The 16,022-nt window shown below is 39.1% G+C and overlaps 1 protein-coding gene across 11 annotated transcripts in view; it reads right to left on the bottom strand.

Moving 5' to 3' along the window:
• The window catches only part of SEMA4D (semaphorin 4D), a 98,536-nt gene extending 85,668 nt beyond the window's left edge, over window positions 1-12,868 (bottom strand). For 10 of the 11 annotated variants that reach the window (XR_003400161.1, XM_026866409.1, XM_026866411.1 and 7 more), the window contains exon 1: window positions 12,434-12,531. The gene's annotated coding sequence lies outside the window, so the exon portion shown is untranslated. Of the gene's footprint in view, window positions 1-12,433; window positions 12,532-12,772 lie in introns of those variants that run through there. The other variant, XM_026866406.1, reaches the window with a different exon arrangement.
• Window positions 12,869-16,022: the final 3,154 nt, after the last annotated feature.

Raw genomic sequence — 16,022 nt, 5'->3', positions numbered from 1 at the left:
CAAAATTACACCCTGTGCCAGTTTTTGGCCATTAAGGGTAAAGCAGGTCTGTATCATATACATCTCCTACCACACTCTCAAATGGTTATGACTGAGCACAGAAAAAAGCCACCTGCACCCACAAAACCAAACCTCATCTCCTGGCAGCCCCAAAAGCCAAACCAAAACCAAGAAAAGCCTGCTGCAGCAAACTCTTTCTGAAGGACCTACCACCTCCACGCCAAACGCTGTTCTCCTGACTGCACCTGTTTTGCACTCACTGCACCTTGACCCATGGTCACCATGTACTCAGTCACAACATTCTGTAGGAAAAACCCCCTTCTCAAAGGTGAACTTCCTCAAGAGGTTTATTTCCAATTCTTTGCCTGCGCCATGGTCTCACTTACTGTAAAAACCTTCCCCATTATCCCACTATGAACTCTACATCATCAGCTCCTATTTTGTCCACCATCTGCTCATCTACCCAGATATAAATATACACACATGTAACAAAGGTTTCTTACACCACCACCCCCCTCACCCCCGAGTGTGAGTTTTGATTTTCCTTTCCTGACCAAATTTGATCAAAAAAACCCTAATTAAGAACAGGTTTACTTAGACCTTAACCAAAGTAATGAAACCTTCCAGAGAGATTAAATAGAGATGTTAACTGAAGTTTTTACTTAAACTCTTGTCAAAGTCTCCCCCTCCCCTTTTGTTTTCTGTTTCTTATTACATAAAACACCAATGTAATTTAAATGTAACGGCTTCTTTTCAGTTTTTTTACACAGATTCTTGTTATTAAGGGAAAGAGAACTTTCTGAAGCATAAAAGATTATTCTGATGTCTTCTAAAGGGCAGATTTTATTCTTGTTTTTTCTTTACTTCTGCACATATTTGCAAACAACACCCTATTGATTTTAGATTTGTGTGGAGAGAGTTCTGTTTATTCAACCGAGCTTCAGTGATGCTGATAATCAAGGTACAGTTAAATTTTAAAAGCACAAAACCAGAAAAAGTATATACTAGTTATGTAACCCATACTCTAAGTTTTAACAAAACTAAAAAGCATCAGCATGATTTAATAGCAAAACTCAGAAAACCCAGTAATACATACTAGAGCACAACTACAACTTGAGGTCTGTCCCCGTCTCCATTGTCCCTTGCCATTTATTCTTCTAACTTCAGCATGACTGTTCTTTAGGAAAAAATGATAGCCAACCACCAGTTACTTATATAAACACAGATTATTCTGTATACACTAATAGAGATCATTTTAAAGTCTGATGTCTTCAAAATCTCAAGATTCAAACTACAGTTTTACACACTCACAGTGTACACAAAATAGCTACTACAATTCAGCTACAATTTACACACACTCAGAGGGTTTTTTAATTGATTCTTGGTATTTAAACTGTATGGCAAGAGAAAACAGACAGTATCTATACACAATGTATCAACAAAAAAAGACAGCTTTCCAATAGGTCCTACAACACCAACACCACCGAAGCACTTGCTCAGACACTGCTTGTTCACAGGGGCTACACCTATTATGTGTGAATGTCTGGGTACTCTCAAATTGGACCAATGCTATTACAGAAATTAAAAAGGCTCGTTAGAGAAAGATATCCCTCTCCAATGCACACATAAACATAAAATAATTTACAATTAATCTCCACATAGGCAATATGACTCACAATCAGTTTAAGAAATCGCAATCTGCTGAGTAATTCAAACAGCTTCGCTGTTAGTTATTATGTAATAAAATTGGTCAGTCAACAGTGAGAACACTATATAACCTCTCTCATTTAGAGCCTAGATTACAGCATTTTACAAATTAAGCCAATTATTCTCCATTATGACAACAATTTACTTGATAAAGAAACCTTAAATGAGCTTTCAATTTACATTGCCTTACAAATACCTGAAAAATTAATTTCTTACCTGCAACCCAAGCTGCATGGCTGTTCTCACAGCTCTCTTACAAAGACCATAGCAAAAGGTTGCCTTGAGCAGTTGGCAACGACCTGAATTTTGTCATCAGGTAATGAGTCTGCCACAAAAATAATGACCACATGGCAGCAGCCTGCTGGATATAAATCCCTTTGCTGCCTAAAACTAGATTTGGGATCAATATTAAAAGAAAAACAAAACAAAAAACCCCAATACTATCTGCAAAGAGTAGCAAGAATAAAAAGCATCTATGCTGGTCTCACTAGCTATACAGCAGGATGCAAATTAGCACTAAGTTGTCTTGTATTTAAGCAAGTATAAAAATAAAAATATGAAACAGAGAACACTTAGCTCTGCACAGTCAACCACAAGCACGAAATCCTTCACCATGCAAATGGTGAAAGCTTTCTCAAGAGAAGCCAATACTTAGAAGCAGCAAAATAAATGTTACCTATTTTATGAGAGACCCCCTCCCTCTCCAGCCCTACTCACCCTTTCCTCCCCTAAGGCTTCAGTTCTTGCTTAACAATCTCTCTGGCTGAAAATAATTGCCTGCCTCGAAAAGGCATCTCGGACAGTGTCACTCCTTAATCAGCATGATGACAGCTGAGTGATGTGAGGCATTTCCACCTTCTCCCTGGAGTAATTCCACCATCTCCAGAAGGCACTACTGCAACATCAAGAACTAAAATGACTTCAAATGTAGTGCTCCCCTCTAATGAGAACCATATTCCAAGGCCACCTTCCAAAAACCCACTTCACACCAGCTGCCTATTACAACTTAGCTTATCAATACAGCTATCACCAAAGATCAGTTAGTGCAGCCTGCATACAAACCTCAGGGAAAATCGTTTTTTAGAAATGCACTCCCCAACATGTTTGGTATACCTAGATATATATACACAAGCAATAATCAACTGTGTTAGTTTTAAATTTTTATCACAGTGTGAACATGGTAACAAGCAGCAGCAGATCTTCAAGTTCTCGTGCTCTGGCAAAGATACCAGTAAAATTGCACTAGATTTACAAAATGGTATGAATTTACCTCTCTGCAGAAATACCTTAGAAAATAAAACTAGATATCTATTTCTCAATAAATTGGAGAGATGGAGAGAAAAAACATGCCTGTGGGCTTTGCTAATACACTTGTAGTGGATATACCAAGGAGGAAATGTGTGAATCGGAGCAATACAAATTTCAGCTTTCATCACATCAGTAATGCATGCTGCAGTTTCACTCCAAAATGAAACATCGGCACCTAGAAATTGCACGGATATGTTTCTCCAGAACAAGTCACCTTCTTTTCCCCACATCACACATTTACTTGAAAAAAAATCTAGACATGATCCTCACTATTCTCATTCTTCAAGAGCACCAGAATCACCTTTTCTGTGAGGACATTTAAATCCTGTAATTGTTTCTTTTTATCCAGTTTTCCATCCTTTTCAACTGTGCCCCCTTGCTAGTTACCTGCTCTTGAAGTTTGACACGGAGTTACACAGCTCAAAACTGCAATTGACGTTTATATTCCCTGCCCCACACCCATTTCATTTTGCAGCCTATTCAGTAAACTAATAACTACTGCCCCCTCTCTCTCCCCCATGCATTTGAGATTAAGATCTGCAACAAGATTTACAGGAAATTATTTTCAGATACAACGGCCAAAGGCTCGGCTCCGTGACTGGATGCAGCAGGACCACACAAGTTATCTTTAATTTGCTCTTCAAAATTCTGCTTCTCTTCCCTTCCATGAAGCTCACTTTCTTCTTGTTCCCAACAAAGCTGTAAACTTCACAAGGAAAGGACTGTTTCCCACAGGTATTTATATACCATTCTTAACACACCAAAGCTCTGCTTGGGGCCCTCAAATACCATCAGAATATAAAAGCCCTGGTAATACTGTAAAAATCAATTAAACTTGAGTCTAGCATCTTCAGATTTTTGCAGGAAGTGGAAATCACTAATTGAGAAAGTGACAAATGCTGTCCTTCCCCAGCCCTCAAGTCCCTCCCCTCCACACAAAGAGAACTACTAATTTAGTTATATTTAGACACAGTTTGATTGTTGGATCAAAGTTTCAGGAGCCTTCATAAACTCCTCCACAGCATCGCAAAGATTCAGTTAAATCTCAGCTTGCTTCAGTCTTTGCTTCCCAAACATTTTTAAAAGCTCACTTTTTCATCAACTATAGAAGATTAAACTGCCTTTGGTCCATCCCACATCAGTCACACAGAAACCTTTAAACCTCTCCACACAAACTTTGAAAAACAAGTATAATTAGGTGTCAAAATTAAAGCAGGGAATTTTGAAAATGGAGAAAGCAATCCTTGCAAAATAAGTGCTTTATATCCTTAAAACAAGCATAGACACATTAAGAGACTTACTAAGTAGAAAAAAAACACAGCAGCAATATAAGTAGATACAGAAAGCTTGACTACATTTTTTTGTTGAGTGCTTAATACATTCAAGTCAAGAAGCAAATACACTGCATTATTTCAGTAGACAGGGCAGAGCCAGGGAAAAGGAAGTGCTACTGAAAAGCCCACGTTTTTAACAGTTTCCTGTTCACACTAGAACACTTCCTTGATTAATCAATGTATTCCTGTATAGTGCACATATACATGACCCCTTGCACAAAGACAGCCATTACACAACATGCATTAAAGCTCACACATGTTTTAACCTCTGCAGATGGCCTTTCTGCAGATGCCATTTCTTCCCCTTTAACAATTTCAGAGCTAGGCTGTTCCACATGCCTCTCAGATGTAAAAGCCCGAGTAGTTGACCTCAGGCTCTGGACCAGATTGCTCTGTCCTCCTGCCAAAGAGCTGAGCAGTGGTAAATCCAGTAGTATGCCACAACCATTGCATCAAATACTTGGCTGTTTCGGCGAATAATTTCCACCTGCCACAAAGCCCAATCCCGAAACAAGCATAAGTACTATACTCCTGCAAGTAGCCCACTGGCTGATAGCTGGGCTTACAAGACAGAGCCTCTGCTGAATTCTGCATTTTGCTGTGCATGAAAGCAAACAGCTCCCATCATCCCACTCACTGCTTCTTGCACTGCAAGCAGTAATACAAGTACAAGGTTTTGAAGGACTGTTGCACAAACATTACAAACCACAGCAGAGTCCCAAAAAAGACAATGGTGATGTGCTGGATATCGCATGCCCTGCCTCTTACTCTACACACTTAACCCTCTGGCGCACATTCCACTGTTGGTTCAGCCCAATGTGTCTGGAAAATCTGTGCCAATGCTATCTGTAGCACATCATTTGCAAAGAGAACAGATGGCTATGTGTACATTTGTTGTACATGACAACATTAAGAACTTCAGGCAGCCAAAAAGCAAACTTTATGTACAATTCTTCTTTGTCCTAGGTGTTAGAAATGTTATACATATAACCTGATTTATATAACCTACGTATACTAGTCACTTTACACTTCAGTCACTAATACCAACTTTGCTCTAGCCATGTACATAACTATGCAGTTTGATATGAAAATTTAAACTAAAGTGGTTTTGATTTTAATGAAGCCTGAATTCTAAATCCCATGGAATATACTTGTATTTAAACACAAAGTATCAACTGTGTTTTAATCAACTGCTTTGAAGTAAAGGAAATGAAACATCAAGAATTAACTAAATTGAATTTGAGCTACAGCTTTCCTCTCTGAGTGAAAAGAAATAATCATCCAGTTTTATTACAGTTTTGGCTTTCACATTCCTATACTCAGGATGATTCAGGAAACAATAAAGTTGCTTGTTCCAGTACTGGCAGTACCCACCTGACAGTGTTTTGGCTCACAACAGTACAAATAGTTCCATCAATACATTTTCAAAAAATGACTTGCTGAAACAAAAACAGTGACTCAAAACTCTGTATTTTTCCTCTTTGCATGCTGAAATCAATAGGCAACATTACTGTCAGTATCTCAGCAATAAAACTTTATTTTTCCTTTATAAGAATATTAAATGTATGTCAGTATTAGATAGTAGGGCCTATAAAATGCTTGTGGCTTTACTGTCAATATTTGATTAATTTTAATATTAAACAAAGGTTCTTTTGTCTGTGAAGGAAAGGCACACTCATGGGTGGCAATGTGTGAAGAAAAAAAAAAGTAGCAGTATCTTGCCTAGATAACTAGATATAGCATCTCAGTATTAACAACATTTACAATTTTGAAGTGTATAAAGCCTTAAAACTCAAGGTTTGAACATCCTGAACTCATGTACTCACAAAGGATTTTCAACACCATAGGAAGCGTCTCCAAAAAGGCTCCTGAAGTCATTTGATCACATCTGAAGAACTTTTGAAGTCACTGCAGCAATCACAACTCTACATGGACATCTAAACATACATTTTCACAGTGCTACTGGCTGTAATGAACACACCTCATTAAAAACCCACATTGCTCTTTTTAGTGAAACCATTAAAATATTTTTCAGAAGCCAACATAAAAATATTTATATTCTGAACAAAGGCTACAATATTTTCTCCTATGTACGTATCTATTCCCACTGAGCTTTATCCAGACACATGCCAGGATGTGGATGAAATGATTACCAAGACTCCCCAAATGTCATAGTCTGAACACACGAGTTCAGAGCTGCTGCAGCCTTCCAACTAGAGGCACATGTTTAGATCAGAGTCTGTCCTGCATTTTATGTACACATCTTCAGACTTCAACATGCACTTTCAAGATCATTAATTTTTGACAACTTAGTTCCCCACCTCTACATCTCTACCTGCCTGTTAGAAGTTTCAAATAGTATTTATGTGAAGCTTGCTTGTTGTTATTCTCTCAGTGATGAAACAGGACATAAACCCTCACAAAGCTCCTGAACAAGTTCTCAGGACCCTAAAATACCACTCACAACCATAGTTGTAAATGATACAGAAGCACACTAACAAGCAAGATCTTTCCTCAAGAACTGACCCAATCCATCCTCTGCACTGTATGACAGGTATGGGAGTGCTCTCCTGCCCCACTGCAGGAACGATGAAAAATTCATGTCTTTCCTGTCACCACTAGCACAAAGCCACCTTAGTAAGGGGGTTTGTGACTGGCAATTCACTGAGACCATCAAAAGACAAATGAACATCCTCTTCATGGGTGTAACTGGATACACGCAAATGTCTTGTGTTCAGGTGGTAAGGCAACTTGATCAACAGTTGCTTCAGCCTTAAAATGCAGTTGGTTTAACTCTGCTTAAAAACAAAAGTGGTCAGCGCAACACCTCATCCTCTATTAAAAAAAAAAAAAAAAAGACTGGACTAATCCCAAACCCACCTTTATGATTCATGAAAATGGTAGAAAATGCTCATAACTATGCTAAGTCCATTTGACACATACAGTCCTGACATCAGGATGACCTCTGTATGGCTGCTGCTTTTCAAAAGCATACTTCGATTCCAAGAGAAAGTTATTTCTCTTATTTCACAGGGTAGCCAAAAGTACTTACTCCTATCACAACAGCTACTGAAAACCATTCCCAATCAAAAATTGCATGGATTAATAACAGCATCAATATCCATAGCTAGCCTGGATTAAAAAAGTATTTCACAATGCCTTGTAACTTTTCCTCTAAATTCTTTTCTTTATCTTTTATAACAGAGGACATCCTTATAAATATCCCAATATCTTGAATTTTCCAGTCACGTTTGCATAGTTGTTATGACTTGTTACTTTCCACAGTAACCAACCAGGTCTTTCAGTACTAAAAACTTTCTCAAGGAATGAGAACAGCTCATACAAGAGCAGCATGAAGGGCCCTTCACGCTCTCAGAGGAAGCAGCACATGAGGCTACTAATAACCATACAGTGTGCTCAGCCTTAGAAATTCAGATGGAACAATACATCTGTAGCAGTAAAACTCCCTGTTTTGGCAACCATAGCCAGCCCTGTCCATTTAAACTACCAATCACTAGACATTAGGCTTAGCAGTATCTATACAGTTCTTCTGAAAAAAATGAAGTGATGGCAAAATGCTGGAGAAATTCAGCATGCAGTCCTAGCAAAACATCCCCTTACATTTGTCATTTTATCTCACCGAGTTAGTCATGGCCAGCCACTTCTGCCCTAGCCTACAGGCAACACTGATTAATCCAAAGCAAAACCAGCTTTCAGCTGCCTGAAAGGCACAGAAGAAACATATTATTTCATCCCTCTTCAGAGCTCCCGCTGCAGTGGTCTTGACATTACAGCTCGACCATTGGTAGCATAAACATGAAAACCACTGGTATGGATTCATTGTATTCATTGTATTTCCTCCATCTCCCCAAGGATGATTCAAAAACAGTGGCAGATGGCAAGGGAGAAAGAAAAAAAAAAAAAAAGCAGGATAAAAAAGGCAGAAAAATATAATAGAGAAGTAGTCAATTTGCTTCAAAATTCCATTGCTTTACAGCAGTGAAAAATTCCTAGAAAGTGTAACATGCTGCACCTGAGCATTTGATGTGAGAATACCTAACTTGAATGGAGAGCATTTCTTCTACAGCACTGCTACATGGCCACCACACCATGAAGTAAAATACTTTCAAGAACATGCAGGTGAGGTAGACAAGGGAGAGATGGGAACATGCATCAAGTATAAACATGCCCTTGCACAGTTTACAAGCCAACAGCAAGCCTCAGTTTCTGCAGCAACAGCTTGTTCTTGCCATCAGCATAAGGCTTTTGCATATCAGCTATTATAATGCTTAAGAGACTGTAATTTAGGGTATATCTCATGTTCCTCCTCTTTAAAAATAAGTTTTGTTCAGCGGAGAACTAGATTTTTTTTCCACCGAATCTTTTCAGAGAGACAAATCTCCTTGCACAACAGACTTCAAGTATAATTTTGGTACAATATACACTAATGTAAATATACAGCAACTATATTGGTGATGTCAGTGCAGCTATGATCAAAGTCAGATAGCTATCTCCAGAACATCACATTTGCCCCAAAATGTCATATCAAAGTCAACCAAAAAGGGAAGGGACAGCTGCATTCCTTATAAAACCCCCACACTCCAAGGAATGTAAATTAGAAATATTGTTAAAATGAAAGATCTAGTTGAAGATTTACATTTGTAATGTTTAAGAGCTTTTCCCCTTCTTTTCATATCTTTAATCAAAGGTTATAAATGTGTAAGTGATGGCAGTTGCCATGGAAATATGCAGGCCAAGATCTCTCTGTGGGAAACTGAAAACTCCCTCTACCACCAAGCTTCATGTAATGACAGGGTCACATTAACACCTTTGACTCCCAAAGCCCATCTACTGAATAGAAATTAGCACAGCTGACTCCATTCTCCTTCCACAGAGAAACATTAACTACTCCTGGTCAACGGATTTTCTGCTGCACTCACCCCTTCCCCTCAACACACTCCCAGACCTATTTCAGCACCATCTTTCATACAGCAGCAAACTGATCTTCAATGTGTGCAGAATTCTCGGCAAACACTAAGCAGAAACCAGAGTGCAAAGGCCACCAAATGCTTCATCTGATGAAAAGCATCATTTCATAATGCTGAGAAATTTATTTTTCCAAAGCAACTGACATGCAATAATCTGCATCCTATTCCAGAAGATGAAGGCACAGCTATGAAGAAAAACAGAGGCAGACATGCAGCAACAGGAACTGAACTCTCATAAAAGCCAACAATTAAATTAGAGAACAGAAGACAGGCTCTGTATAATGGATACTTTCTCCCCTGTCAGTACTAAAGCAGGAAAAAAAAAGTTCTTAAAAACCTCAGTGGAATTCCTGAATATCAGCATGTACCATTTAATGCACAATCAATTTATGCACATAGCAGGCTCATTTCAGGGGAGATGCATGCAGATCCCTTAAAAAAAAAAAAAAATCAATTCCAAATAGGCAAATTCAACCATTTGAAAATGTTGCCTTATCAGCATGGTAATTTTGTGAGCGAATACAAATACACACATGTAATTTACTCAGCCATACATGTTCATATGCAATAGATTTGTCACACACTCTCTGCCTTTGCAGTAATAAATCCCTTAGACACATAAAATATGAGCTTCAAAATACATTTAGAAATACTTATTTGCATATTTGAAGACAAAACTATTTCAGTTGTATCCACCCTCATTGAAAATACCTAGTCAAACAGTTTAAATGATTAATATGCTATGAATGTATACATATGGGTTGGGTTTCTTGGTTTCTGTTTGTTGGTTAGGGTTTTTTTAATTCTTTGGGGGGACAAAATTGCACAGAGAAGAAAGCTCTTAAGCCTATGAAAAGATCTGTTTTACCTATTTATCATATAATCCCTCCTGTTAGAAAGAAGTGAAATGAAAAGGCCATTATGTGTCTCACTTACCTAGCAGATAATCAGGATGACCTTTCAAGGCTGTTTATCAATTTCATTGACACAGAGTAAAAAACTAGTCAGAATCAAACGAATAGTAAACTTATTCCAATAGGGCTAAGCATCTAAACATGTAAGCACAGATATTTTAAAATCCCAATAAATTCAAGAAGAAAAAAGCAGCCATTTTCTCATCTAAATAATACCAGATTTTAACAGGAAAAAAAAATTCTTAGTCCTTAGCAAAAGACAGTAGACACTTTATTGGCTTTGCAGGGTTTTTTCATTTGGGTTCTTGGAGGAAGCAGCATATTTAGTTCTATCAAAGTTACTTATTTTCTTTACACCTACAGTTCTGACGGACAACTACTTTTCTGACAAATGGACCCTTCAGGTAGGGTACCTACAGCCAAATACCGAAGGGGATCTGTGTGTGCATACATATGCATCTCCAGCAAATCCTTGGTAACTATGCAATTGTCGAGAATGCATAATTTCCAGCTTCTGGCCATTTTAGGAACTTTGTTAAAAGAAACAACAGATGTGGGCGAGAAAAAAAAAGCTCTGAGCACCACATTGCTACAGCAGACTTTTATATGCAAAATGACAAACTAGAGCATTACTGCCCTGTTACTACTGCAATGTTTTTTGTTTGGGTTTCTTTGAGAGGTCAGGACAGGATGCTTGTGCAGGGCCCCTCTTGTACAGGTAAATCTCTGCAGGCATATCCCCTACCTCAGCTATGCTCCACCCACAAACTTGCTAGCAAGGTCAGGGCCCTCAGTATTAGCTTCTGTGTGAAGAACACTCCCTTGTTTTTCAAATGCTTTTGTAGACAGTTCTTCCTATAGTCAAATTAAGTACACATTTATGCAGAGAAATATCTCACAGACCACACTACAATGTCTGGCAAGAATTATAGAGTCTATCAAGAACATCCAAGATGGGGCTTATAGAGAAGGTGATAAATATTTTATTAGATTGAGAAAAAATTGATTGTCCAAAAGCCTCTACATTCCCATCACTTTCCCAATTAATACCAGTTGGTCCAACGAACAGTATAGCCTCTTCGCACAAACTCTGTCTTCCCTACATCCTTGGGTGAGCAAAAGGAATCTCACCTGGTTTCACTGCACAGTTCAGGCAAGTGTTCTGCTTGCCTAACAACTGGGATTTTATTTCTTAAATCTGATTTAATGTCTTCTGAATTCACACTTTACTAGATTAGGTAAAGGCACAGAGAAGGGTATTTGTAAGAGACCATATTGATATACATTCTCACAAGTTACTATAACTCTGGCGATCAAGCCAGTGCTACCTACGTGCATACGACAGTCCCAAACGCCACAAAGCATAGCTGGTTTATTCTTTCCTACTGCCACAAGAGACAACTTGCAAACCAGAAAGGTACGATAATGAATTTTGGAGAGATAAGTTACCAAATTTAGTGTGTCCTCACACAAACTCTGATCAGCCTATTTTATGCCAAGCAATGCAAGAGACAGCTAGTTCCTTCTGAAGTATTTCAAAACTGGGAGTTTAACTACAACAAACCTAAGCAAAGCCAAGCACAACCTCAATGACCTGACTCGAGACATTAATTCATAGTGCACTTCGTTTAAAAAAAAAAGTCTATACTATTCCATTCTATCCATAACACATCCAATTTACTCTGAGAGGTTTCAAACACAAATCTAAGAATTTTCACAGCTCTAGGTCTCCTCCCGACATCCTACATTGTTTTTCCAGTAACAAACAACCAAAACACATCATCTCTTTCAGTGGAAGTGAGAACAAAGACATTCTTTAAAAAAAAAGCCTCCACATTTCTATGCTTGTCTTTGTATGTACAATGACAAAGTTCATAGAGCATCATTTGTTTATTAAAAAAAAGAAAAATCAAGTACAACTGAGCATATACATATAAAACCCAATCATCTGGGGCAAGAAGAATGCCTCCTTTATACTGGGAGAAGGAAAAACTCAGCAGAAACACAGTTAAAGCCTGCCCCTGAAAAATACTCTTGAACAAAGCAAGAACTATAATCAGGTTTCATGCATTTTTCCCCCCTTTTCCTCCTGCTCTGCCATTTGCAATGTGTGCAAATCTGTGTGGACCTGGCAGGCCATATTCAAGCACAGGGGTACAGCAGCCCTTCCGCTCTGTCTCACCTTGCTGCAGTTGTGTCAGACCTGCTTTAGCTTCCAGATAATCAGTTGGTGTCTCTGCTGCATACCAGCAAAGAGCTAATGAAGTTTGAAGAAATTTCTGCTCTCCTGCCTGCTTTCCCAACAGAAATGCGTGTCTCCATAAACTCTTCCATGCTTTACATATCCTCTTCTCTCTCACAGCTCAGCTGTGGACTCAGATGCACTAAGGACGTTAGGACTTCTCAGTCTGTTAATTCCATACATTTCCTAGTCACTTTCGTATCAGTGTTCCACCACCTACACATCTGCTCAGCCCTGCACAGGAATGCACAAATCAAGCTCCTCACAACACGTGATCACCGGTTCTCCTCTCAAACCCATGTTGTACCCCAGTATCAAAAGCACTCTTCAGAGTCACAGGGAGCCTGCCTGTCCTTGCAACGAGGCCAACAGGTGCTAATTTTGCAGCACAGTGCTCAATCCTCTTTGGCCTGCCTCATATATGGGCTAATGCTAATTTTTTAAGAGGATCAATACAGAAAACGCTTGTTGGATTATGAGTTCACTGCTGTACGTGAACAGAGAGAAAAAAAAAATAGGTGGATGAGGAGGGAAAGACAGGAAATTGAGTATTATTTCTAGATAACAAAACTGTTCTATACTTGATACATGGGGTTCAATTAACTTTACTGTCTTCAGAAAAGTTCCTTATCTACTCACATCAATACTCCCAAGTTTTTACTAATTTGTCATCTGTTATGTCTCCCCCTCAGGCCCCATAAGAACATACTCTTGAAGTAAAGGCTGTTGATTGGTGCTTTAAAACACTTCTTTGTCAAAAATCTCAGTCACAGTACTACAAACAACATGCATGCCTCCCCATTGAAAAAAAAAAAAAACAAACAACCCAAAACCACCTTTTTTCTTCCCTTCTCCAGCCCATCATTAAAAAAAGAAAGAAAAAAAAAAAGCACTAACAGTACCAAAATTATTTTTTTTCTTATTTACTCATGCCATTCTCATAAACGTGTCCACATACCCAGAAGCTTGCTGGTGCACTGCTTGGAGTGGCAGAAACAGGAAGGGACAGAACCGCTGCTGGACACCCTAGGTTAACAGAAGTGGAGAGAAGTGGAGCACAACACCCTTCTTGCCACAGGTACTAACTGCCCTGGAAGGTAAGGCAGGCTGCAGCAATGTCTCCAGAAAGCTGAGCAGCCCTTTGCATTCCTGGAAATTTACAGGTAGATAACAGACAGACCATAAAAGCTTTCTGGCCAGAACACAACTGAATGAAAGACCTGGTTAATCCAGTTTTGGACAGCAAGACCTGTAACTTCCCCATCCAAGGTGATGGCATGCATCAGCCTGAAATACAAAGTGCTACTTTTTGCTTTGTAACTTAAGAGTTGTGGAAACAGAAAAAGTAATTTTCTTTCCTTTCATTACTAACTCATCCAAGAAACAAAGACAAAACCCTCATCTCAGGAGGAAAACAATTAAAACAGCTTCCACTCAGACTGCACAGCTATATCAACACACAGGTGAGTCACCTCTCCAAATGGCAGCTGCAGCAGCATCCTTTTGGCTTTCTCAGGTTCCTCCTGATACACAACCAATTGTGCGTTAGACTGAAAAGCAACTCTGCAGCAACTTCACCTTCTGGAAACTCAAAACACCAGTGAAGTGGGACCCTCCTCATTCTTTTTCAATACACTTCCACCTTCGTACCAGTCACCCAAGCATGGGACTATGTGAAGCCTAATGAAGAAGGCCTTAGAAAACACTGCTTTATCATCAGAGAAATGACCAGTTAGATGCGAGGAGGGGGAAAGCTTCAGGGAAAGAAAACAGGCAAAAGCACTTGCCAGCTCCTTGTTTGTTACACAACCTCCCAACTGGTCACACCTTTCTTCAGCTAACTAAACATGACATACAGCAGCTGAGTATTTAAAGTACAACAAATAACACCCCAAAACTGTTTAATATTACCACAATAATGACAACCTGAATTCTCATTTTAAACTTCCAACACAGTAATTTACATACAGGTGTAAAAAAAGGAACCTTTAAAGGATAACGTTTATGACCTGCTTTGCTGCTTTTTGTTGTTAACCTCTAAATTTTCATCCTTATTGTCACATGCTACTTGGAATATATTACTGTTCCATGCATTCTTCTAAAAGTAAAACATTATGAAAAATTCTCTCAGTCATGTCTACAAGTAATGAAACCTCAGTTTAGAGGGAAGCGTGGTACCTCAGCATCCATTAATAAATAATACTTTTCATGGTCATGCACCTTCAGAAACTACTCTTCAACTCATTTAAATTATAGAATTATAGGAATATTTACAAGATCCAGCACTTAAAAGTACTGAGGGGATACAAGAAACGTTAGACAGCCTTGGCAATTAACATCTTTCCTTCCCTGTCACTACTCATTTCAATTTACCTTTGCACAGCAAAAACTGGGATAAATAACCTCACATCTGTGAACATTCAGTGGAAATACTTTCTTTTCTTATGATCTACAGAATCCCTGTTGCAACAACTGTGGCTTGAGATTCCATTATTCCTAGGGAGAAAAAAAAAAAACAAAACAACCCAAGAAACTAAAATTAAACATTTGAGTTCAGAGATAACAAAATCCTGGAGCACTTCTATCGCAGTTATTTTCACTGATTTAAGTAAGAATCCCACTTTGGAAAGCCATCCGTAGTAGAATCACAGTAAAGCACAACCATCTATCAATTTATCCAACATGTTTTGCAAACTAGGTTGCATATGCAAGTATTAGATCTAACACTAGCAGCCCAGATCAAGAATGAACTTTGTTTGGCATGACTGAAAGAGACCGCCACTTACATCACTGCAAGGAAATATCTAAGACAACATATTTTAAGATCAACGTGTTGTTCATTCAGTACACACACCCCTAAATTGGCTGGGAGAGAGCATGAGAACACCCAGCGGAGGGAGCACAGTGCAGTCTCCGACTACAGCCAGGTGGCCTTGGGCAGATTACAGACCCTCTCCGAGAGGTCTCCAGCTCCTCCGCAGTTAAGTGGCTACTCGAAGTGGGTAACGCTGCTCAGCTACTCAGGAGGCAGGCCAGCGAGGGAAGCACCAGAGCATCCATATCATCTCTCCTTCTTGCAGGGCCTCTAAGTGGTGCAAAGTCACACACTTTTAGCGGGACACAGCTGTACCCATGCAAGTAGGTTAACAAAAGGTTATCAAATGTTTAGTCTAATAGCTGTTTATATTTGGGGAGGAGAGGGGACTAAATCATAACACCAGCAAAAAGAGGGCAACACAGCATATTAAACGAAGTCTCCAGGCACACCTGTACTTAGAGTGTCCAGAAAAATGTGTAAATCAGTCTTACAGTTTTGAAATAAATCCACTCACATCAAATTCACTGTGGAAGGAGCTATCGCACTCCCCACAAGCTACAGTGGCTTTTGTTTCTTTCAACAAAACCCAAAGAAAACAGCTACAGACCTGTTTGGGTAGGTATGAATGCAAACAGCTTTTGTCAGGAGACGGCAGCAATCCCTGACCATCACAAAGTGTACACAAAGTATTTGCCCTGTCTCTTATACACA

Source organism: Athene cunicularia, assembly GCF_003259725.1.
Source record: "Athene cunicularia isolate RWA chromosome Z unlocalized genomic scaffold, athCun1 chrZ_part2, whole genome shotgun sequence".
Taxonomy (NCBI): Eukaryota; Metazoa; Chordata; class Aves; order Strigiformes; family Strigidae; genus Athene; species Athene cunicularia.
The sequence above is the reverse complement of the archived record's forward strand: the minus strand, read 5'-3'. Positions and strand labels throughout refer to the sequence as shown.